The 22,981-nt window shown below is 46.8% G+C and overlaps 2 long non-coding RNA genes across 2 annotated transcripts; both read right to left on the reverse strand.

Moving 5' to 3' along the window:
• Positions 1 to 4,585: 4,585 nt before the first annotated feature.
• On the reverse strand, positions 4,586 to 9,351 carry LOC117509857. Its single transcript, XR_004560570.1, has 3 exons — positions 9,217 to 9,351; positions 5,899 to 5,902; positions 4,586 to 4,596 (listed from the first exon to the last, which is right to left on the reverse strand). It is a non-coding gene; the product is annotated as an uncharacterized LOC117509857 (long non-coding RNA).
• Positions 9,352 to 16,382: 7,031 nt separating this feature from the next.
• LOC117509858 lies at positions 16,383 to 21,152 on the reverse strand. Its single transcript, XR_004560571.1, has 3 exons — positions 21,018 to 21,152; positions 17,696 to 17,699; positions 16,383 to 16,393 (listed from the first exon to the last, which is right to left on the reverse strand). It is a non-coding gene; the product is annotated as an uncharacterized LOC117509858 (long non-coding RNA).
• Positions 21,153 to 22,981: the final 1,829 nt, after the last annotated feature.

Consider the following 22,981-nt stretch of genomic DNA (forward strand, 5'->3'; position numbering starts at 1 on the left):
CCCTCGTCCGGGCCTTCAGCAAGGCAGAACGGGCGGCGCGCCACACCCGACGGCACTTCCGCAGGTGGGCCTGGACCGAGGGCACACCGACCTCTCCCTCCACCACTGGAAACAACGGGGGCTGGTACCCCAGACACACCTCAAAAGGGGAGAGGCCGGTGGCAGAAGACACCTGGCTGTTATGGGCGTACTCGATCCAGGCCAAATGGGTACTCCAGGCTGCCGGGTGCGCGGCCGTCACGCAGCGCAGGGCCTGTTCCAATTCCTGATTGGCCCGTTCTGCCTGCCCGTTGGTCTGAGGGTGGTACCCGGACGAGAGACTCACCGTGGCCCCCAGTTCCCGGCAGAAGCTCCTCCAGACCTGTGAGGAGAACTGGGGGCTGCGATCGGAGACGATGTCTGTTGGAATCCCATGCAGCCGGACGACGTGGTGGACCAGGAGGTCTGCTGTCTCCTGGGCCGTCGGGAGCTTCGGGAGGGCCACGAAGTGGGCCGCCTTGGAGAACCGGTCCACTATCGTGAGGATGGTGGTGTTGCCCTGGGACGGCGGGAGGCCCGTGACAAAATCCAGGCTGATGTGGGACCAGGGGCGATGAGGCACAGGCAGCGGCTGGAGCAGTCCCGGTGCCCTGCGGTGGTCGGCCTTGCCCCTGGCGCAGGTGGTGCAGGCCTGGATATAATCCCGGACGTCGGCCTGCAGGGACGCCCACCAGAAGCGCTGCCGGACAACTGCCACAGTTCTCTGCACCCCCAGATGACAGGAGAACTTGGAGCCGTGACAGAAGTCCAAGACTGCAGCCCTGGCTTCTGGTGGGACGTAAAGTTTGTTCTTCGGCCCGGTTCCGGGGTCCGGGCTCCGTGCCAGGGCCTCCCGGACGGTCTTCTCCACGTCCCAGGTGAGGGTGGCCACGATAGTGGACTCCGGGATGATAGGTTCCGGTGGATCCGACAACCCAGTTTTGACTTCGTCTTCATGCACCCGGGACAAGGCATCCGATCTCTGGTTTTTGGTCCCGGGGCGGTAGGTGATCCGGAAGTCAAAACGGCCGAAGAACAGTGACCAGCGGGCTTGCCTGGGGTTCAGCCGCTTGGCGGTCCTGATATACTCCAGGTTCCGGTGGTCAGTGAAAACCGTGAATGGCACGGACGTTCCCTCCAACAGATGTCTCCACTCTTCAAGAGCCTCTTTCACCGCAAGGAGTTCTCGATTGCCGACGTCATAGTTCCGTTTTGCCGGGGTCAACCTGCGGGAAAAGTAGGCACACGGGTGAAGGACCTCATCGGTCTCTCCGCTCTGGGAAAGCACAGCTCCTATCCCAGAGTCCGAGGCGTCCACTTCAACCACAAACTGGCGACTAGGATTGGGCTGCACCAGAACAGGTGCAGACGAGAAGCGCCGTTTCAACTCCTTGAACGCGGCATCGCACCGATCCGACCAGGTGAAGGGGACTTTTGGAGAGGTCAGGGCTGTCAGGGGGCTAACTACCTGACTGTAGCCCTTAATGAACCTCCTGTAAAAATTTGCAAAGCCGAGGAACTGTTGCAGCTTCCTACGGCTTGTTGGTTGGGGCCAGTCTCTCACCGCCGCAACCTTGGCCGGATCAGGAGCGACAGAGTTGGGGGAGATGATAAACCCCAGGAAGGACAAAGAAGTGCGGTGAAACTCACACTTCTCGCCCTTCACAAACAGCCGGTTCTCCAACAACCGCTGCAGGACCTGACGTACATGCCGGACATGGGTCTCAGGATCCGGAGAAAAGATGAGTATATCGTCCAGATATATGAAGACGAATCGGTGCAGGAAATCCCGCAAGACATCATTAACTAATGCTTGGAATGTCGCGGGGGCGTTTGTAAGGCCGAACGGCATGACCAGGTACTCAAAGTGACCTAACGGGGTGTTGAATGCCGTCTTCCACTCGTCTCCCTTCCGGATCCGAACCAGGTGATACGCATTTCTAAGATCCAGCTTAGTGAATATTTGGGCTCCATGCAGGGGCGTGAACACTGAATCCAACAAGGGTAATGGGTATCGGTTACGAACCGTGATTTCGTTCAGCCCCCTGTAATCAATGCATGGACGGAGCCCGCCATCTTTTTTTCCCACAAAAAAGAAACCTGCACCCATCGGGGAGGTGGAATTCCGGATCAACCCGGCAGCTAAAGAGTCCCGGATGTAGGTCTCCATTGATTCGCGCTCAGGTCGTGAGAGGTTGTACAGCCTGCTGGACGGGAACTCAACGCCTGGAACCAAATCAATGGCACAATCGTACGGACGGTGGGGGGGAAGGGTGAGCGCCAGATGCTTACTGAACACATCCATAAGGTCATGGTATGCCACCGGCACCGTCGCTAGATTGGGCGGGACTCTGACCTCCTCCTTAGCCTGGGAACCGGGAGGAACCGAGGAACCTAAACATACCCGATGGCAGGTCTCGCTCCACTGAACCACTACCCCGGACGGCCAATCGATCCGGGGATTGTGTTTTAACATCCAGGGGAACCCGAGAATCACGCGGGAGGTGGAAGGAGTCACAAAAAACTCGATCTCCTCCCGGTGGTTTCCTGACACCACCAGAGTTACTGGTGGTGTCTTGTGTGTGATTAGAGGGAGTAGGGAGCCATCTAGTGCCCGCACCTGCACTGGCGAAGTAAGCGCCACTAGAGGGAGCCCTGCCTCCCTGGCCCATCTGCTGTCTAGCAGATTCCCTTCAGAGCCCGTGTCCACCAGTGCTGGGGCCTGAAGGGTTAAATCCCCATAAAGGATCGTAACTGGGAGTCATGTGGCAATATGGGTATGTCCCACGTGAATGTCTTGGCCCACCCTTAGCCCAGTTTCTAGGGACGGGCGTTGGTGTTTAACCGCTCGGGGCAGTCTCTCACTTGATGCTCTATCGAGCCACAAACAAAGCACGCTCCGCGGACCAGCCTCCTTTGTCTATCTGGTGGCCTAAATGTGGCCCTGCTCGTGTCCATAGCTTCGTCAGCAGGGGGAGCTGTAACCACACGGAGCGTAGAGGCCGTGGAGCGTGGGGAGGGCGGAACTCGGTCGGAACCGGAAGGAGGAGGGACGGCGCGTGCCCGGCCACGCCCTTCATCTCGTTCCCGACGGCGTTCTTCTAGCCGATTGTCTAGCCGTATAACGAGATCGATAAGACCGTCTAAATCCAGCGGTTCGTCCTTAGCCACCAGGTGCTCCTTCAGGACCAACGACAGTCCGTTTACGAAGGCGGCACGGAGGGCAGTGCTATTCCAGCTGGACCTCGCAGCCACGGAAGTCGACTGCATAAGCAGCTGCGCTCCGGCGCCCCTGTCTCATTGACAGCAGCACGGCTGAAGCGGTCTCTCCTCTATTTGGGTGATCAAACACTGTTCTGAACTCCCTCACAAACCCATCGTATGTCAGAAGGAGCCGTGAATTTTGTTCCCAGAGCGCTGTAGCCCAAGCGCGTGCCTCACCGCAAAGCAGATTAATCACATAAGCTATCTTACTAGCATCAGTCGCGTACATGACGGGACGTTGTGCGAAGACGAGCAAACACTGCATAAGAAAGTCCGCGCACGTCTCCACACAACCCCCGTACGGCTCTGGAGGGCTTATGTATGCTTCAGGGGAAGGTGGGAGGGGTCGTTGAACAACCTGTGGAACGTCACTGTTGCGCACAGGGTCGACAGGAGGGGGAGCCGCAGCAGCGCCCTGGGGGCGCGCTTCCACCTGCGCAGCGAGAGCCTCCACCCTGTGGTTAAGGAAGACGTTCTGCTCGGTCATTAGCAGTAAAAGCGGTGAGGATTCGCTGCAACTCACCGATCACGCCTCCTGCAGACGCCTGTGCGCCCTGCTCTTCCATTGGCCGTTCAACAGCCGGGTGACGCCCCTCGGGGTCCATGACGCTGGCCGAGATATCCTGTTGTGAAAGTGTAGGAACACGGACCCACAACAGGGGGTGCAAATGAACGGACAATGGAGGAAGTCAAATAACAACACTTTACTGTTGTGAATGAGCACAACAAACACGGCAGGTCACAATAGTATGCAATGAAGTCAATGTACAGAACGTGTCATGTGGGCAGGCTCGAAGATAAGAGACGTCTGTCCAAAGCAGAACCGAAACCACACGATTTCCTCCGCCACCGAACCCCGGGAATACTGGAGCCGCCAAGTCCCGAACTCCCAGGTGGTCACTGCCTCCGCTTGTCGGATCTGGTACTGCTGGCGAGGAACAAAAACAGTTAGATGTAGGTGGGTTTACACCCAGCAACATGTATGGTGGGAAAATCCACCTCCACCTCTCATCAAAAAAGCTGGTAAATGCAGGAGTATGGTTACTTATCAACAGGTAGGAGAAAAGTCCAACTCGGTCTCCAGCTGCAAGCACTCACTCTGCTGTCAAAAACACAAAGCAACAATATTCTGCTGTCAGAAAGATAATTCAATCGGCTGAGCTCGTTACCTCCTAAGAATAGCGATATCTCGGCAAAGAGGTGGAGATGTCGTCCTGCTGATATACAGATGAAGATCAGATGATTGGTGACAGCTGTCATAGGTGATGAGTGACAGCTGTCACCCCGGCGGCTCCTGTGAGGCGGCAGCGCCCTCTTGTGCCTGGAGCCCGCACTCCAGGCAGGGTGCCCTCTGGTGGTGGTGGGCCAGCAGTACCTCCTCTTCAGCGGCCCACACAACATATAGACCAGGTTTTGGCTGATCTGTGGAGGTTTCACATGATAACTGACTAGCGCTGTGCCTGGCCACACCTCAGTTTTAGACCAACTCCCATGGCTTATTAATGGCTAAATTAACAGTAGCTCTTCTAGCTATAGTTACCAGCTAGTTCTAGCTATACTTACTTTCGTGATTTACACTTTTATTTTAAATGGTGCAGATTTTACATTTTATATGGTGTAGATTTTTAATGGTTCTTCAGTTTATGGGTTCTTTAATAGATATCAACAGATAATATCTAAGTTTGGGGTTTTCCATTAGAAAGCATGTAGAGTATAGATTTTGTCTTCCTATAGTAAGCTAGCAGGGCGAACTTTAGATAGATACCTAAAACATATTGCATCATAACTTATTTTTCTATAATAACATAACCATATTTATAGCTTAGCCTACTAGCTATAATTTAGTTTTACAAGTCTACACACTAGGTAGACATATACTACAATCTTCTCCTATATGAATATTTAGGTTTTAGTAGCTAACTCCTATAATATTATGTACAACCCCTGGCAAAAATTATGGAATCACCGGCCTCGGAGGATGTTCATTCAGTTGTTTAATTTTGTAGAAAAAAAGCAGATCATAGACATGACACAAAACTAAAGTCATTTCAAATGGCAACTTTCTGGCTTTAAGAAACACTATAAGAAATCAAGAAAAAAGATTGTGGCAGTCAGTAATGGTTACTTTTTTAGACCAAGCAGAGGAAAAAAATATGGAATCACTCAATTCTGAGGAAAAAATTATGGAATCACCCTGTAAATTTTCATCCCCAAAACTAACACCTGCATTATATCAGATCTGCTCGTTAGTCTGCATCTAAAAAGGAGTGAACACACCTTGGAGAGCTGTTGCACCAAGTGGACTGACATGAATCATGGCTCCAACACGAGAGATGTCAATTGAAACAAAGGAGAGGATTATCAAACTCTTAAAAGAGAGTAAATCATCACGCAATGTTGCAAAAGATGTTGGTTGTTCACAGTCAGCTGTGTCTAAACTCTGGACCAAATACAAACAACATGGGAAGGTTGTTAAAGGCAAACATACTGGTAGACCAAGGAAGACATCAAAGCGTCAAGACAGAAAACTTAAAGCAATATGTCTCAAAAATCGAAAAATGTACAACAAAACAAATGAGGAACGAATGGGAGGAAACTGGAGTCAACGTCTGTGACCGAACTGTAAGAAACCGCCTAAAGGAAATGGGATTTACATACAGAAAAGCTAAACGAAAGGCATCATTAACACCTAAACAGAAAAAAACAAGGTTACAATGGGCTAAGGAAAAGCAATTGTGGACTGTGGATGACTGGATGAAAGTCATATTCAGTGATGAATCTCGAATCTGCATTGGGCAAGGTGATGATGCTGGAACTTTTGTTTGGTGCCTTTCCAATGAGATTTATAAAGATGACTGCCTGAAGAGAACATGTAAATTTCCACAGTCATTGATGATATGGGGCTGCATGTCAGGTAAAGGCACTGGGGAGATAGCTGTCATTACATCATCAATAAATGCACAAGTTTATGTTGATATTTTGGACAATTGAAAGGATGTTTGGGGATGATGAAATCATTTTTCAAGATGATAATGCATCTTGCCATAGAGCAAAAACTGCAAAAACATTCCTTGCAAAAAGACACATAGGGTCAATGTCATAGCATAGGGTCAATGTCAATGAGCAGATCTGATTTGATGCAGGTGTTAATTTGGGGGATGAAAATTTACAGGGTGATTCCATAATTTTTTCCTCAGAATTGAGTGATTCCATATTTTTTTCCTCTGCTTGGTCTAAAAAAGTAACCATTACTGACTGCCACAATCTTTTTTCTTGATTTCTTATAGTGTTTCTTAAAGCCAGAAAGTTGCCATTTGAAATAACTTTAGTTTTGTGTCATGTCTGTGATCTGCTTTTTTTCTACAAAATTAAACAACTGAATGAACATCTTCTTAGGCCGGTGATTCCATAATTTTTGCCAGGGGTTGTAGTAACTATATTTCTTGTATATGTTGTTTACTACCCTGATTGTGTAAATATCACTTATATACATGCTGTCCATATTCTTGAGCCGCTTAGGTGGGTAGGGAGAGTTCCCATAGGTTAAAAAAGCTTTTAAACCTACCATCCCTGGTTCTCAAGACCAGGCACCTAAGTGGCTCTACTCTTGTTTTTTATAGATATTTAAATATACTTTAGTATACACTAGTAGAGTTCTACCTTAGAATTGGTTTGTATAATAGAAGATATACCTTACTGAATTTTCATGGGCTCATAGAAAACCCAATCCAACTTGTGTTTTATGGTTTGGGCACTGGGCCTGAACGGCACAGCTGTGTTGGCTGGAAAAAATACATATATTTTAGACCCTGGGCCAAGAACCATCATTTCAGTCTTATCAGAGTTCAAAAGTAGAAAGTTGCTAGACATCCAACTTCTCACTGCTGCAAGACAGTCCTGTAAAGATTTTATGTGGACAGGATTTCCAGCAGCTATCGGCATATACAACTGAGTATCATCAGCATAACAATGAAAAGCAACCCTGAAACGCCGCAAAATGTTCCCAAGGGGTGCCATATACAGGGAAAAAAGCAGGAGACCCAGAACGGATCCCTGCGGAACCCCGAACTTCATGCCCTTAAAGTCAGAGGTAGTGTCATTGCACAAAACACAATGGGAACGACCAGACAGATAAGACGTCAGCCACACAAGAGCAGTTCCAGTAATCCCGAAACAATTTTCTAGCCTATCAAGTAGAATATGATGATCAACTGTGTCAAACGCAGCACTGAGATCCAACAACACCAATGCTGTAGTAGTATCCAAGTCCATTGCTCGCAGAAGATCGTTAACTACTTTAATAAGTGCTGTTTCTGTGGAGTGATGTCTTCTAAAAGCAGACTGCAGTGGCTCAAAAAGGTCATTCTCAGTAAGATAGTCCATAAGCTGCCGTGAAACCACCTTTTCCAGAATTTTAGAGCAGAATGATAGATTTGATATCGGCCTATAATTTTTCAATTCACCAGGATCAAGATTAGATTTCTTGAGTAGTGGTTTAACCACTGCAGATTTAAAATAATTTGGAACAGATCCAGAGTTTAAAGAAAGGTTAACAATTATATTATATGTATTATATTTAATATAATATAATAATAATATAATTATTATTATTATTATTATTATTATTATTATTATTATTATATATTATATTATATACAATTATATGCAGCATTAATAAAGCAACACTTTTTCACCATGTCCCTTGTATTTTAAAACAACTCAAATGTTGATGTCTTTGTTGCACAACAACTGCATCTCTAATGGTCACAGTTAAGAGGCAGGTGCATTGCCAGTCTGTGTTTGACTCTTATTGAGTCAGTCTCACAAACTGGCACAGTATTCAAAGTATTTCAAAGGTAGATTTGTACTTGTCCTTTGCTTTCTGCTCCAAATTATTGATTTGATTCAGTTATGCACTTTACAGAAGTTGGTGTGCTACCATTATTTGGCCAACATCCATTAGACACAATATGGGCACAGATCCAGCTTCCCCATAATTGCCTCTTCCAACGAAGTACTTTTGTTGACCCAGTTTCGGCTGTTGGCCTTTCTGTCTGTGGAAAACATAATCAAAATCAGCGACAGATCTTAATGAAGTTTTTTTCCAACATGTATGCCTAGGGAAAAGTGAGAGTTGATTAGGTTTTTAGCAGGTTCAAATCAGGAAGCTGACAATTTTTAAAATTACTTAATAATTATTTACTTATCAGATTGATGCAAGGCCCGTAGCAACATGGCGGTGGCCATGTTGCTTGGTAAAAAGAAACCAAATGTGATGGTTCTCTGAAAAAATGCATTTTGGCTTTCTGTGATTCATTTTGGAGTGTGAAATGGTGTATATCCATTGTCAATGACAAATGTCTCTTCAAAAATAGGGACGTCTTGTTTGGCCTAGAAAACTTTACTCGTTTGAGTCTACTTGCTCGTACCAAGATATCAACTGTACAAAATGGGTTGATTTGCACTGAACACAGTGTGTGTCCTCTAGCAATGCAAATGAAGGAACACACAGTACTCCATGTGTAGGCTCCCTCTGTGACTTGCTTCTGTTGATCATGTGATCACTGTCACCCATCTGTCAAATTTGCCTCTACTTTTTTTTTTTTTTTTTTTTTCAGGAATAGATTGACAGTCAAAGAGAAGCAGAGTATCATACTGTAGTTTGTGGTACGCAACTGTAGGTATAATAAGAGTTGGACCTGTTCTTGTGTTATTGTTTGATGTCGATGGGAACTGGCTAAGAAATAACTGGCGTTACTGCTGTGTTGTGTGGGCATGTGCGTAGTTTCTTCCTCTTTGGATTCAGGAACTTAATGTATGACATTTGTAGGAACATAATGTAGCTTCAATGTTGCTTGACGTTTGGTGAAACAACACAACCACATTCACTTCAGCAAAAATGAACAGTCCTGTTGGACCTACGTGGATATATACAGTTCTCTGGAGTGGACTAGACCATTAATATCTCCAGCTTGACCGGTCCGATAAGTGAAGTTACTGTCCCTCATGTAAAGGAAAATTAATAATATGTGTTGTTGTGGGACTGACTGATTACACATTGTTCCTCCTAATGCTGTGCATTACACGGCTCTCTGCCAAGTAAGATTGGAAAGATATTCAAAGACTCCAGAATCAATCATTTCAAAGCGGCTCACCATTTTAAATCAAATGATGGCACCTTTCCAAACATTGTAATACTGACAACAAACTACAACCAACCAAAACCGTTTTTCCCCCAAAATGAGACGTTACAGAACAATGGATGTTGAGCCGTTCTTTGTGAATTACATTAATCTTGATGTGCGAGATGGGAGCTCAGGGGTCATCAGCAAATTAATACAGCAAATGGAAATGCTTTGATCAAAACAATAACACATTTATGGTTTGTAGTGACACCAAACTGACATCACACACCAATGAGCTCCCTCTGGTTGCACTACAGCACTGAGATTGCAAAAAGATACTATTATATAATTTCAGGGATTTTTTTTATTGTAATAAATTTGACTAAAATCTATAACTTTTTTATTTATATTTTGTAGTGCCACCAAAGTCACATGACACATCAGTGAACTTCCTCTGGTTGTACTACAACAATTATATGGGAAAAACAAACCTTTATATAATTTTTGGGATTTCTTATTTGAATACTTTTGACTAAAATCGCTATATTTTTATTTATTGCTTGTAGTGCAACCAAACTCATATCACACATCAATGAACTGCCTCTGGCTGTATTTAGGGGAAAAAAAAAAGGTTTTGAGTTTGTTGTTGGTATTACAATGTTTGGAAAGAGGTGCTATTTGATTTCTAATGGAGATTCGCTTTGAGGTTATTGATTCCGGAAGGTCAAATCTTGTCTTTCCAACTGTTGTGAAAAGTGTGATGACACAGACCCACAACAGGGGGCGTAAATGAACGGTCAATGGGAATGCAAGAATAACAATTTAATGTTGTGAAATGTTCATCCCCTTTCAGCCAGAGTGCGGGGGGTCATAGCTCTCTGTTATTGTGAAATGGGACGAAAGTGAAAGGATTTCTGGTGAATAAAGCAATTAAAGCAGTATGGTACCATTTTTTTTCATGAGTGTTTGCTTTTGTTTGATTTAACGGTTGATTTCAGTTTCATTGTGCAAATAAGCAGAGTGTACACATGGTCCAAACCTATTTATGTAAGGCATGTCTGAGTGTTTCCACCTTTAAAAATCACTAATACACCTTACTTGACTATAGTGTTGTGAAAGTGTAGGAACACGGACCCACAACAGGGGGCGCAAATGAACGGACAATGGAGGAAGTCAAATAACAACACTTTACTGTTGTGAATGAGCACAACAAACACGGCAGGTCACAATAGTATGCAATGAAGTCAATGTACAGAACGTGTCATGTGGGCAGGCTCGAAGATAAGAGACGTCTGTCCAAAGCAGAACCGGAACCACAGGATTTCCTCCGCCACCGAACCCCGGGAATACTGGAGCCGCCAAGTCCCGAACTCCCAGGTGGTCACTGCCTCCGCTTGTCGGATCTGGTACTGCTGGCGAGGAACAAAAACAGTTAGATGTAGGTGGGTTTACACCCAGCAACACGTATGGTGGGAAAATCCACCTCCACCTCTCATCAAAAAAGCTGGTAAATGCAGGAGTATGGTTACTTATCAACAGGTAGGAGAAAAGTCCAACTCGGTCTCCAGCTGCAAGCACTCACTCTGCTGTCAAAAACACAAAGCAACAATATTCTGCTGTCAGAAAGATAATTCAATCGGCTGAGCTCGTTACCTCCTAAGAATAGCGATATCTCGGCAAAGAGGTGGAGATGTCGTCCTGTTGATATACAGATGAAGATCAGATGATTGGTGACAGCTGTCATAGGTGATGAGTGACAGCTGTCACCCCGGCGGCTCCTGTGAGGCGGCAGCGCCCTCTTGTGCCTGGAGCCCGCACTCCAGGCAGGGTGCCCTCTGGTGGTGGTGGGCCAGCAGTACCTCCTCTTCAGCGGCCCACACAACAGGACCCCCCCCTCAACGGGCACCTCCTGGCGCCCGACCAGGCTTGTCCGGGTGGCGGCGGTAGAAATCGGCCAGGAGGGCCGGGTCCAGGATGAAGCTCCTCTTCACCCAGGAGCGTTCTTCCGGTCCGTACCCCTCCCAGTCCACCAAATACTGGAAGCCCCGGCCCATCCGACGGACATCCAAGAGCCGGCGCACAGTCCAAGCCGGCTCTCCATCGACGATCCGGGCAGGAGGCGGTGCCGGTCCAGGAGCACAGAGGGATGAGGTGTGATGCGGTTTTACACGGGACACATGGAAAACCGGATGGATCCGCAGTGAGGCTTCAGCTTCCGGCCTCACTGCGGCTGGACTGATGACCTTGAGTATCTTGAAGGGACCGATGTAACGGTCCTGCAGTTTAGGGGAGTCCACTTGGAGGGGAATGTCCTTTGTTGATAACCACACCTCCTGCCCTGGCTGGTAGGCAGGGGCTGGGGACCGCCGGCGGTCTGCATGGGCTTTTGCCCTCGTCCGGGCCTTCAGCAAGGCAGAACGGGCGGCGCGCCACACCCGACGGCACTTCCGCAGGTGGGCCTGGACCGAGGGCACACCGACCTCTCCCTCCACCACTGGAAACAACGGGGGCTGGTACCCCAGACACACCTCAAAAGGGGAGAGGCCGGTGGCAGAAGACACCTGGCTGTTATGGGCGTACTCGATCCAGGCCAAATGGGTACTCCAGGCTGCCGGGTGCGCGGCCGTCACGCAGCGCAGGGCCTGTTCCAATTCCTGATTGGCCCGTTCTGCCTGCCCGTTGGTCTGAGGGTGGTACCCGGACGAGAGACTCACCGTGGCCCCCAGTTCCCGGCAGAAGCTCCTCCAGACCTGTGAGGAGAACTGGGGGCTGCGATCGGAGACGATGTCTGTTGGAATCCCATGCAGCCGGACGACGTGGTGGACCAGGAGGTCTGCTGTCTCCTGGGCCGTCGGGAGCTTCGGGAGGGCCACGAAGTGGGCCGCCTTGGAGAACCGGTCCACTATCGTGAGGATGGTGGTGTTGCCCTGGGACGGCGGGAGGCCCGTGACAAAATCCAGGCTGATGTGGGACCAGGGGCGATGAGGCACAGGCAGCGGCTGGAGCAGTCCCGGTGCCCTGCGGTGGTCGGCCTTGCCCCTGGCGCAGGTGGTGCAGGCCTGGATATAATCCCGGACGTCGGCCTGCAGGGACGCCCACCAGAAGCGCTGCCGGACAACTGCCACAGTTCTCTGCACCCCCAGATGACAGGAGAACTTGGAGCCGTGACAGAAGTCCAAGACTGCAGCCCTGGCTTCTGGTGGGACGTAAAGTTTGTTCTTCGGCCCGGTTCCGGGGTCCGGGCTCCGTGCCAGGGCCTCCCGGACGGTCTTCTCCACGTCCCAGGTGAGGGTGGCCACGATAGTGGACTCCGGGATGATAGGTTCCGGTGGATCCGACAACCCAGTTTTGACTTCGTCTTCATGCACCCGGGACAAGGCATCCGATCTCTGGTTTTTGGTCCCGGGGCGGTAGGTGATCCGGAAGTCAAAACGGCCGAAGAACAGTGACCAGCGGGCTTGCCTGGGGTTCAGCCGCTTGGCGGTCCTGATATACTCCAGGTTCCGGTGGTCAGTGAAAACCGTGAATGGCACGGACGTTCCCTCCAACAGATGTCTCCACTCTTCAAGAGCCTCTTTCACCGCAAGGAGTTCTCGATTGCCGACGTCATAGTTCCGTTTTGCCGGGGTCAACCTGCGGGAAAAGTAGGCACACGGGTGAAGGACCTCATCGGTCTCTCCGCTCTGGGAAAGCACAGCTCCTATCCCAGAGTCCGAGGCGTCCACTTCAACCACAAACTGGCGACTAGGATTGGGCTGCACCAGAACAGGTGCAGACGAGAAGCGCCGTTTCAACTCCTTGAACGCGGCATCGCACCGATCCGACCAGGTGAAGGGGACTTTTGGAGAGGTCAGGGCTGTCAGGGGGCTAACTACCTGACTGTAGCCCTTAATGAACCTCCTGTAAAAATTTGCAAAGCCGAGGAACTGTTGCAGCTTCCTACGGCTTGTTGGTTGGGGCCAGTCTCTCACCGCCGCAACCTTGGCCGGATCAGGAGCGACAGAGTTGGGGGAGATGATAAACCCCAGGAAGGACAAAGAAGTGCGGTGAAACTCACACTTCTCGCCCTTCACAAACAGCCGGTTCTCCAACAACCGCTGCAGGACCTGACGTACATGCCGGACATGGGTCTCAGGATCCGGAGAAAAGATGAGTATATCGTCCAGATATATGAAGACGAATCGGTGCAGGAAATCCCGCAAGACATCATTAACTAATGCTTGGAATGTCGCGGGGGGCGTTTGTAAGGCCGAACGGCATGACCAGGTACTCAAAGTGACCTAACGGGGTGTTGAATGCCGTCTTCCACTCGTCTCCCTTCCGGATCCGAACCAGGTGATACGCATTTCTAAGATCCAGCTTAGTGAATATTTGGGCTCCATGCAGGGGCGTGAACACTGAATCCAACAAGGGTAATGGGTATCGGTTACGAACCGTGATTTCGTTCAGCCCCCTGTAATCAATGCATGGACGGAGCCCGCCATCTTTTTTTCCCACAAAAAAGAAACCTGCACCCATCGGGGAGGTGGAATTCCGGATCAACCCGGCAGCTAAAGAGTCCCGGATGTAGGTCTCCATTGATTCGCGCTCAGGTCGTGAGAGGTTGTACAGCCTGCTGGACGGGAACTCAACGCCTGGAACCAAATCAATGGCACAATCGTACGGACGGTGGGGGGGAAGGGTGAGCGCCAGATGCTTACTGAACACATCCATAAGGTCATGGTATGCCACCGGCACCGTCGCTAGATTGGGCGGGACTCTGACCTCCTCCTTAGCCTGGGAACCGGGAGGAACCGAGGAACCTAAACATACCCGATGGCAGGTCTCGCTCCACTGAACCACTACCCCGGACGGCCAATCGATCCGGGGATTGTGTTTTAACATCCAGGGGAACCCGAGAATCACGCGGGAGGTGGAAGGAGTCACAAAAAACTCGATCTCCTCCCGGTGGTTTCCTGACACCACCAGAGTTACTGGTGGTGTCTTGTGTGTGATTAGAGGGAGTAGGGAGCCATCTAGTGCCCGCACCTGCACTGGCGAAGTAAGCGCCACTAGAGGGAGCCCTGCCTCCCTGGCCCATCTGCTGTCTAGCAGATTCCCTTCAGAGCCCGTGTCCACCAGTGCTGGGGCCTGAAGGGTTAAATCCCCATAAAGGATCGTAACTGGGAGTCATGTGGCAATATGGGTATGTCCCACGTGAATGTCTTGGCCCACCCTTAGCCCAGTTTCTAGGGACGGGCGTTGGTGTTTAACCGCTCGGGGCAGTCTCTCACTTGATGCTCTATCGAGCCACAAACAAAGCACGCTCCGCGGACCAGCCTCCTTTGTCTATCTGGTGGCCTAAATGTGGCCCTGCTCGTGTCCATAGCTTCGTCAGCAGGGGGAGCTGTAACCACACGGAGCGTAGAGGCCGTGGAGCGTGGGGAGGGCGGAACTCGGTCGGAACCGGAAGGAGGAGGGACGGCGCGTGCCCGGCCACGCCCTTCATCTCGTTCCCGACGGCGTTCTTCTAGCCGATTGTCTAGCCGTATAACGAGATCGATAAGACCGTCTAAATCCAGCGGTTCGTCCTTAGCCACCAGGTGCTCCTTCAGGACCAACGACAGTCCGTTTACGAAGGCGGCACGGAGGGCAGTGCTATTCCAGCTGGACCTCGCAGCCACGGAAGTCGACTGCATAAGCAGCTGCGCTCCGGCGCCCCTGTCTCATTGACAGCAGCACGGCTGAAGCGGTCTCTCCTCTATTTGGGTGATCAAACACTGTTCTGAACTCCCTCACAAACCCATCGTATGTCAGAAGGAGCCGTGAATTTTGTTCCCAGAGCGCTGTAGCCCAAGCGCGTGCCTCACCGCAAAGCAGATTAATCACATAAGCTATCTTACTAGCATCAGTCGCGTACATGACGGGACGTTGTGCGAAGACGAGCAAACACTGCATAAGAAAGTCCGCGCACGTCTCCACACAACCCCCGTACGGCTCTGGAGGGCTTATGTATGCTTCAGGGGAAGGTGGGAGGGGTCGTTGAACAACCTGTGGAACGTCACTGTTGCGCACAGGGTCGACAGGAGGGGGAGCCGCAGCAGCGCCCTGGGGGCGCGCTTCCACCTGCGCAGCGAGAGCCTCCACCCTGTGGTTAAGGAAGACGTTCTGCTCGGTCATTAGCAGTAAAAGCGGTGAGGATTCGCTGCAACTCACCGATCACGCCTCCTGCAGACGCCTGTGCGCCCTGCTCTTCCATTGGCCGTTCAACAGCCGGGTGACGCCCCTCGGGGTCCATGACGCTGGCCGAGATATCCTGTTGTGAAAGTGTAGGAACACGGACCCACAACAGGGGGTGCAAATGAACGGACAATGGAGGAAGTCAAATAACAACACTTTACTGTTGTGAATGAGCACAACAAACACGGCAGGTCACAATAGTATGCAATGAAGTCAATGTACAGAACGTGTCATGTGGGCAGGCTCGAAGATAAGAGACGTCTGTCCAAAGCAGAACCGAAACCACACGATTTCCTCCGCCACCGAACCCCGGGAATACTGGAGCCGCCAAGTCCCGAACTCCCAGGTGGTCACTGCCTCCGCTTGTCGGATCTGGTACTGCTGGCGAGGAACAAAAACAGTTAGATGTAGGTGGGTTTACACCCAGCAACATGTATGGTGGGAAAATCCACCTCCACCTCTCATCAAAAAAGCTGGTAAATGCAGGAGTATGGTTACTTATCAACAGGTAGGAGAAAAGTCCAACTCGGTCTCCAGCTGCAAGCACTCACTCTGCTGTCAAAAACACAAAGCAACAATATTCTGCTGTCAGAAAGATAATTCAATCGGCTGAGCTCGTTACCTCCTAAGAATAGCGATATCTCGGCAAAGAGGTGGAGATGTCGTCCTGCTGATATACAGATGAAGATCAGATGATTGGTGACAGCTGTCATAGGTGATGAGTGACAGCTGTCACCCCGGCGGCTCCTGTGAGGCGGCAGCGCCCTCTTGTGCCTGGAGCCCGCACTCCAGGCAGGGTGCCCTCTGGTGGTGGTGGGCCAGCAGTACCTCCTCTTCAGCGGCCCACACAACATATAGACCAGGTTTTGGCTGATCTGTGGAGGTTTCACATGATAACTGACTAGCGCTGTGCCTGGCCACACCTCAGTTTTAGACCAACTCCCATGGCTTATTAATGGCTAAATTAACAGTAGCTCTTCTAGCTATAGTTACCAGCTAGTTCTAGCTATACTTACTTTCGTGATTTACACTTTTATTTTAAATGGTGCAGATTTTACATTTTATATGGTGTAGATTTTTAATGGTTCTTCAGTTTATGGGTTCTTTAATAGATATCAACAGATAATATCTAAGTTTGGGGTTTTCCATTAGAAAGCATGTAGAGTATAGATTTTGTCTTCCTATAGTAAGCTAGCAGGGCGAACTTTAGATAGATACCTAAAACATATTGCATCATAACTTATTTTTCTATAATAACATAACCATATTTATAGCTTAGCCTACTAGCTATAATTTAGTTTTACAAGTCTACACACTAGGTAGACATATACTACAATCTTCTCCTATATGAATATTTAGGTTTTAGTAGCTAACTCCTATAATATTATGTACAACCCCTGGCAAAAATTATGGAATCACCGGCCTCGGAGGATGTTCATTCAGTTGTTTAATTTTGTAGAAAAAAAGCAGATCATAGACATGACACAAAACTAAAGTCATTTCAAATGGCAACTTTCTGGCTTTAAGAAACACTATAAGAAATCAAGAAAAAAGATTGTGGCAGTCAGTAATGGTTACTTTTTTAGACCAAGCAGAGGAAAAAAATATGGAATCACTCAATTCTGAGGAAAAAATTATGGAATCACCCTGTAAATTTTCATCCCCAAAACTAACACCTGCATTATATCAGATCTGCTCGTTAGTCTGCATCTAAAAAGGAGTGAACACACCTTGGAGAGCTGTTGCACCAAGTGGACTGACATGAATCATGGCTCCAACACGAGAGATGTCAATTGAAACAAAGGAGAGGATTATCAAACTCTTAAAAGAGAGTAAATCATCACGCAATGTTGCAAAAGATGTTGGTTGTTCACAGTCAGCTGTGTCTAAACTCTGGACCAAATACAAACAACATGGGAAGGTTGTTAAAGGCAAACATACTGGTAGACCAAGGAAGACATCAAAGCGTCAAGACAGAAAACTTAAAGCAATATGTCTCAAAAATCGAAAAATGTACAACAAAACAAATGAGGAACGAATGGGAGGAAACTGGAGTCAACGTCTGTGACCGAACTGTAAGAAACCGCCTAAAGGAAATGGGATTTACATACAGAAAAGCTAAACGAAAGGCATCATTAACACCTAAACAGAAAAAAACAAGGTTACAATGGGCTAAGGAAAAGCAATTGTGGACTGTGGATGACTGGATGAAAGTCATATTCAGTGATGAATCTCGAATCTGCATTGGGCAAGGTGATGATGCTGGAACTTTTGTTTGGTGCCTTTCCAATGAGATTTATAAAGATGACTGCCTGAAGAGAACATGTAAATTTCCACAGTCATTGATGATATGGGGCTGCATGTCAGGTAAAGGCACTGGGGAGATAGCTGTCATTACATCATCAATAAATGCACAAGTTTATGTTGATATTTTGGACAATTGAAAGGATGTTTGGGGATGATGAAATCATTTTTCAAGATGATAATGCATCTTGCCATAGAGCAAAAACTGCAAAAACATTCCTTGCAAAAAGACACATAGGGTCAATGTCATAGCATAGGGTCAATGTCAATGAGCAGATCTGATTTGATGCAGGTGTTAATTTGGGGGATGAAAATTTACAGGGTGATTCCATAATTTTTTCCTCAGAATTGAGTGATTCCATATTTTTTTCCTCTGCTTGGTCTAAAAAAGTAACCATTACTGACTGCCACAATCTTTTTTCTTGATTTCTTATAGTGTTTCTTAAAGCCAGAAAGTTGCCATTTGAAATAACTTTAGTTTTGTGTCATGTCTGTGATCTGCTTTTTTTCTACAAAATTAAACAACTGAATGAACATCTTCTTAGGCCGGTGATTCCATAATTTTTGCCAGGGGTTGTAGTAACTATATTTCTTGTATATGTTGTTTACTACCCTGATTGTGTAAATATCACTTATATACATGCTGTCCATATTCTTGAGCCGCTTAGGTGGGTAGGGAGAGTTCCCATAGGTTAAAAAAGCTTTTAAACCTACCATCCCTGGTTCTCAAGACCAGGCACCTAAGTGGCTCTACTCTTGTTTTTTATAGATATTTAAATATACTTTAGTATACACTAGTAGAGTTCTACCTTAGAATTGGTTTGTATAATAGAAGATATACCTTACTGAATTTTCATGGGCTCATAGAAAACCCAATCCAACTTGTGTTTTATGGTTTGGGCACTGGGCCTGAACGGCACAGCTGTGTTGGCTGGAAAAAATACATATATTTTAGACCCTGGGCCAAGAACCATCATTTCAGTCTTATCAGAGTTCAAAAGTAGAAAGTTGCTAGACATCCAACTTCTCACTGCTGCAAGACAGTCCTGTAAAGATTTTATGTGGACAGGATTTCCAGCAGCTATCGGCATATACAACTGAGTATCATCAGCATAACAATGAAAAGCAACCCTGAAACGCCGCAAAATGTTCCCAAGGGGTGCCATATACAGGGAAAAAAGCAGGAGACCCAGAACGGATCCCTGCGGAACCCCGAACTTCATGCCCTTAAAGTCAGAGGTAGTGTCATTGCACAAAACACAATGGGAACGACCAGACAGATAAGACGTCAGCCACACAAGAGCAGTTCCAGTAATCCCGAAACAATTTTCTAGCCTATCAAGTAGAATATGATGATCAACTGTGTCAAACGCAGCACTGAGATCCAACAACACCAATGCTGTAGTAGTATCCAAGTCCATTGCTCGCAGAAGATCGTTAACTACTTTAATAAGTGCTGTTTCTGTGGAGTGATGTCTTCTAAAAGCAGACTGCAGTGGCTCAAAAAGGTCATTCTCAGTAAGATAGTCCATAAGCTGCCGTGAAACCACCTTTTCCAGAATTTTAGAGCAGAATGATAGATTTGATATCGGCCTATAATTTTTCAATTCACCAGGATCAAGATTAGATTTCTTGAGTAGTGGTTTAACCACTGCAGATTTAAAATAATTTGGAACAGATCCAGAGTTTAAAGAAAGGTTAACAATTATATTATATGTATTATATTTAATATAATATAATAATAATATAATTATTATTATTATTATTATTATTATTATTATTATTATTATTATATATTATATTATATACAATTATATGCAGCATTAATAAAGCAACACTTTTTCACCATGTCCCTTGTATTTTAAAACAACTCAAATGTTGATGTCTTTGTTGCACAACAACTGCATCTCTAATGGTCACAGTTAAGAGGCAGGTGCATTGCCAGTCTGTGTTTGACTCTTATTGAGTCAGTCTCACAAACTGGCACAGTATTCAAAGTATTTCAAAGGTAGATTTGTACTTGTCCTTTGCTTTCTGCTCCAAATTATTGATTTGATTCAGTTATGCACTTTACAGAAGTTGGTGTGCTACCATTATTTGGCCAACATCCATTAGACACAATATGGGCACAGATCCAGCTTCCCCATAATTGCCTCTTCCAACGAAGTACTTTTGTTGACCCAGTTTCGGCTGTTGGCCTTTCTGTCTGTGGAAAACATAATCAAAATCAGCGACAGATCTTAATGAAGTTTTTTTCCAACATGTATGCCTAGGGAAAAGTGAGAGTTGATTAGGTTTTTAGCAGGTTCAAATCAGGAAGCTGACAATTTTTAAAATTACTTAATAATTATTTACTTATCAGATTGATGCAAGGCCCGTAGCAACATGGCGGTGGCCATGTTGCTTGGTAAAAAGAAACCAAATGTGATGGTTCTCTGAAAAAATGCATTTTGGCTTTCTGTGATTCATTTTGGAGTGTGAAATGGTGTATATCCATTGTCAATGACAAATGTCTCTTCAAAAATAGGGACGTCTTGTTTGGCCTAGAAAACTTTACTCGTTTGAGTCTACTTGCTCGTACCAAGATATCAACTGTACAAAATGGGTTGATTTGCACTGAACACAGTGTGTGTCCTCTAGCAATGCAAATGAAGGAACACACAGTACTCCATGTGTAGGCTCCCTCTGTGACTTGCTTCTGTTGATCATGTGATCACTGTCACCCATCTGTCAAATTTGCCTCTACTTTTTTTTTTTTTTTTTTTTTCCAGGAATAGATTGACAGTCAAAGAGAAGCAGAGTATCATACTGTAGTTTGTGGTACGCAACTGTAGGTATAATAAGAGTTGGACCTGTTCTTGTGTTATTGTTTGATGTCGATGGGAACTGGCTAAGAAATAACTGGCGTTACTGCTGTGTTGTGTGGGCATGTGCGTAGTTTCTTCCTCTTTGGATTCAGGAACTTAATGTATGACATTTGTAGGAACATAATGTAGCTTCAATGTTGCTTGACGTTTGGTGAAACAACACAACCACATTCACTTCAGCAAAAATGAACAGTCCTGTTGGACCTACGTGGATATATACAGTTCTCTGGAGTGGACTAGACCATTAATATCTCCAGCTTGACCGGTCCGATAAGTGAAGTTACTGTCCCTCATGTAAAGGAAAATTAATAATATGTGTTGTTGTGGGACTGACTGATTACACATTGTTCCTCCTAATGCTGTGCATTACACGGCTCTCTGCCAAGTAAGATTGGAAAGATATTCAAAGACTCCAGAATCAATCATTTCAAAGCGGCTCACCATTTTAAATCAAATGATGGCACCTTTCCAAACATTGTAATACTGACAACAAACTACAACCAACCAAAACCGTTTTTCCCCCAAAATGAGACGTTACAGAACAATGGATGTTGAGCCGTTCTTTGTGAATTACATTAATCTTGATGTGCGAGATGGGAGCTCAGGGGTCATCAGCAAATTAATACAGCAAATGGAAATGCTTTGATCAAAACAATAACACATTTATGGTTTGTAGTGACACCAAACTGACATCACACACCAATGAGCTCCCTCTGGTTGCACTACAGCACTGAGATTGCAAAAAGATACTATTATATAATTTCAGGGATTTTTTTTATTGTAATAAATTTGACTAAAATCTATAACTTTTTTATTTATATTTTGTAGTGCCACCAAAGTCACATGACACATCAGTGAACTTCCTCTGGTTGTACTACAACAATTATATGGGAAAAACAAACCTTTATATAATTTTTGGGATTTCTTATTTGAATACTTTTGACTAAAATCGCTATATTTTTATTTATTGCTTGTAGTGCAACCAAACTCATATCACACATCAATGAACTGCCTCTGGCTGTATTTAGGGGAAAAAAAAAAGGTTTTGAGTTTGTTGTTGGTATTACAATGTTTGGAAAGAGGTGCTATTTGATTTCTAATGGAGATTCGCTTTGAGGTTATTGATTCCGGAAGGTCAAATCTTGTCTTTCCAACTGTTGTGAAAAGTGTGATGACACAGACCCACAACAGGGGGCGTAAATGAACGGTCAATGGGAATGCAAGAATAACAATTTAATGTTGTGAAATGTGCACAACGAATACAGATACAATCAATACTACAATCAATCTCAAGTTGGTGTAGTGTGGGCAGGCTCGAGGATAGGAGACGCCCGTCCAGAGAGGAGTCGGAACCCACACGATTTCCACCGCCAAGGGATCTGGAACACCCCGGAGCCGCCAATCCTGAGTCCCCAGGTGGCCACTGTCTCCAGCTGTCAGATCGGGTACTGCTGGCAGGAAACACAAACAGTTAAGAGTGAGTGTGAGTGAACACACCCAGCAAACAGTCAGCAATTGACTCCTTTTTGGGAGGAGAAGAACGCCTCCACCTCCTGCTTTCACAAGTCCTGTGAGTTAGCGTGCAGACCAAGTATACACTTGTTGAGTGCTGGAGTGCAGATCGGAAACGCCGGCTCCAACTAACTCCCTCAGACTCAGACACAAGTGGAATAAACTGCAAACTCAAAAAGTCACTGATTATCAGCTACCAGCTCAGAAGTAATGAACGTCACAACAAAAGCTTAGCTGCGAAGACGGCTGAGAATCTACCTGTACGGGTCGACAATTTCTCAGCGTGGGTGTGGTGTCTTCTCCAGGCTTTTATGGGTGCATCATGATGAGTGGATGAGTGACAGCTGTCAATCCGAGTTCCGGATGCTCCAGGCGGCGACTGCGCCCTCTGGTGCCTGAAGCCCACCTTCAGGCAGGGCGCCCTCTGGTGTTGGCCAGTAGTACCTCCTCTTCGGGCGGCCCACACAACACCAACTTTACTTCACTAACAACAGTGACATGAGTGTAACTACACACTGTTTGCTAACTCCTCACCTATGGAATTATCCTGGTGCTGGTAGCTGATTGATTTTACAAGTGAAAACTCTCAGTTTCTGTTAAAATTTACTAACTCCCGACAATGTTGAGAAGGTGATATCTGTACATCAAGACATAATGCCAAACCTGGAGAAA

The sequence above is a fragment of the Thalassophryne amazonica genome, chromosome 5 (genome assembly GCF_902500255.1).
Source record: "Thalassophryne amazonica chromosome 5, fThaAma1.1, whole genome shotgun sequence".
NCBI classification, from domain to species: domain Eukaryota; kingdom Metazoa; phylum Chordata; class Actinopteri; order Batrachoidiformes; family Batrachoididae; genus Thalassophryne; species Thalassophryne amazonica.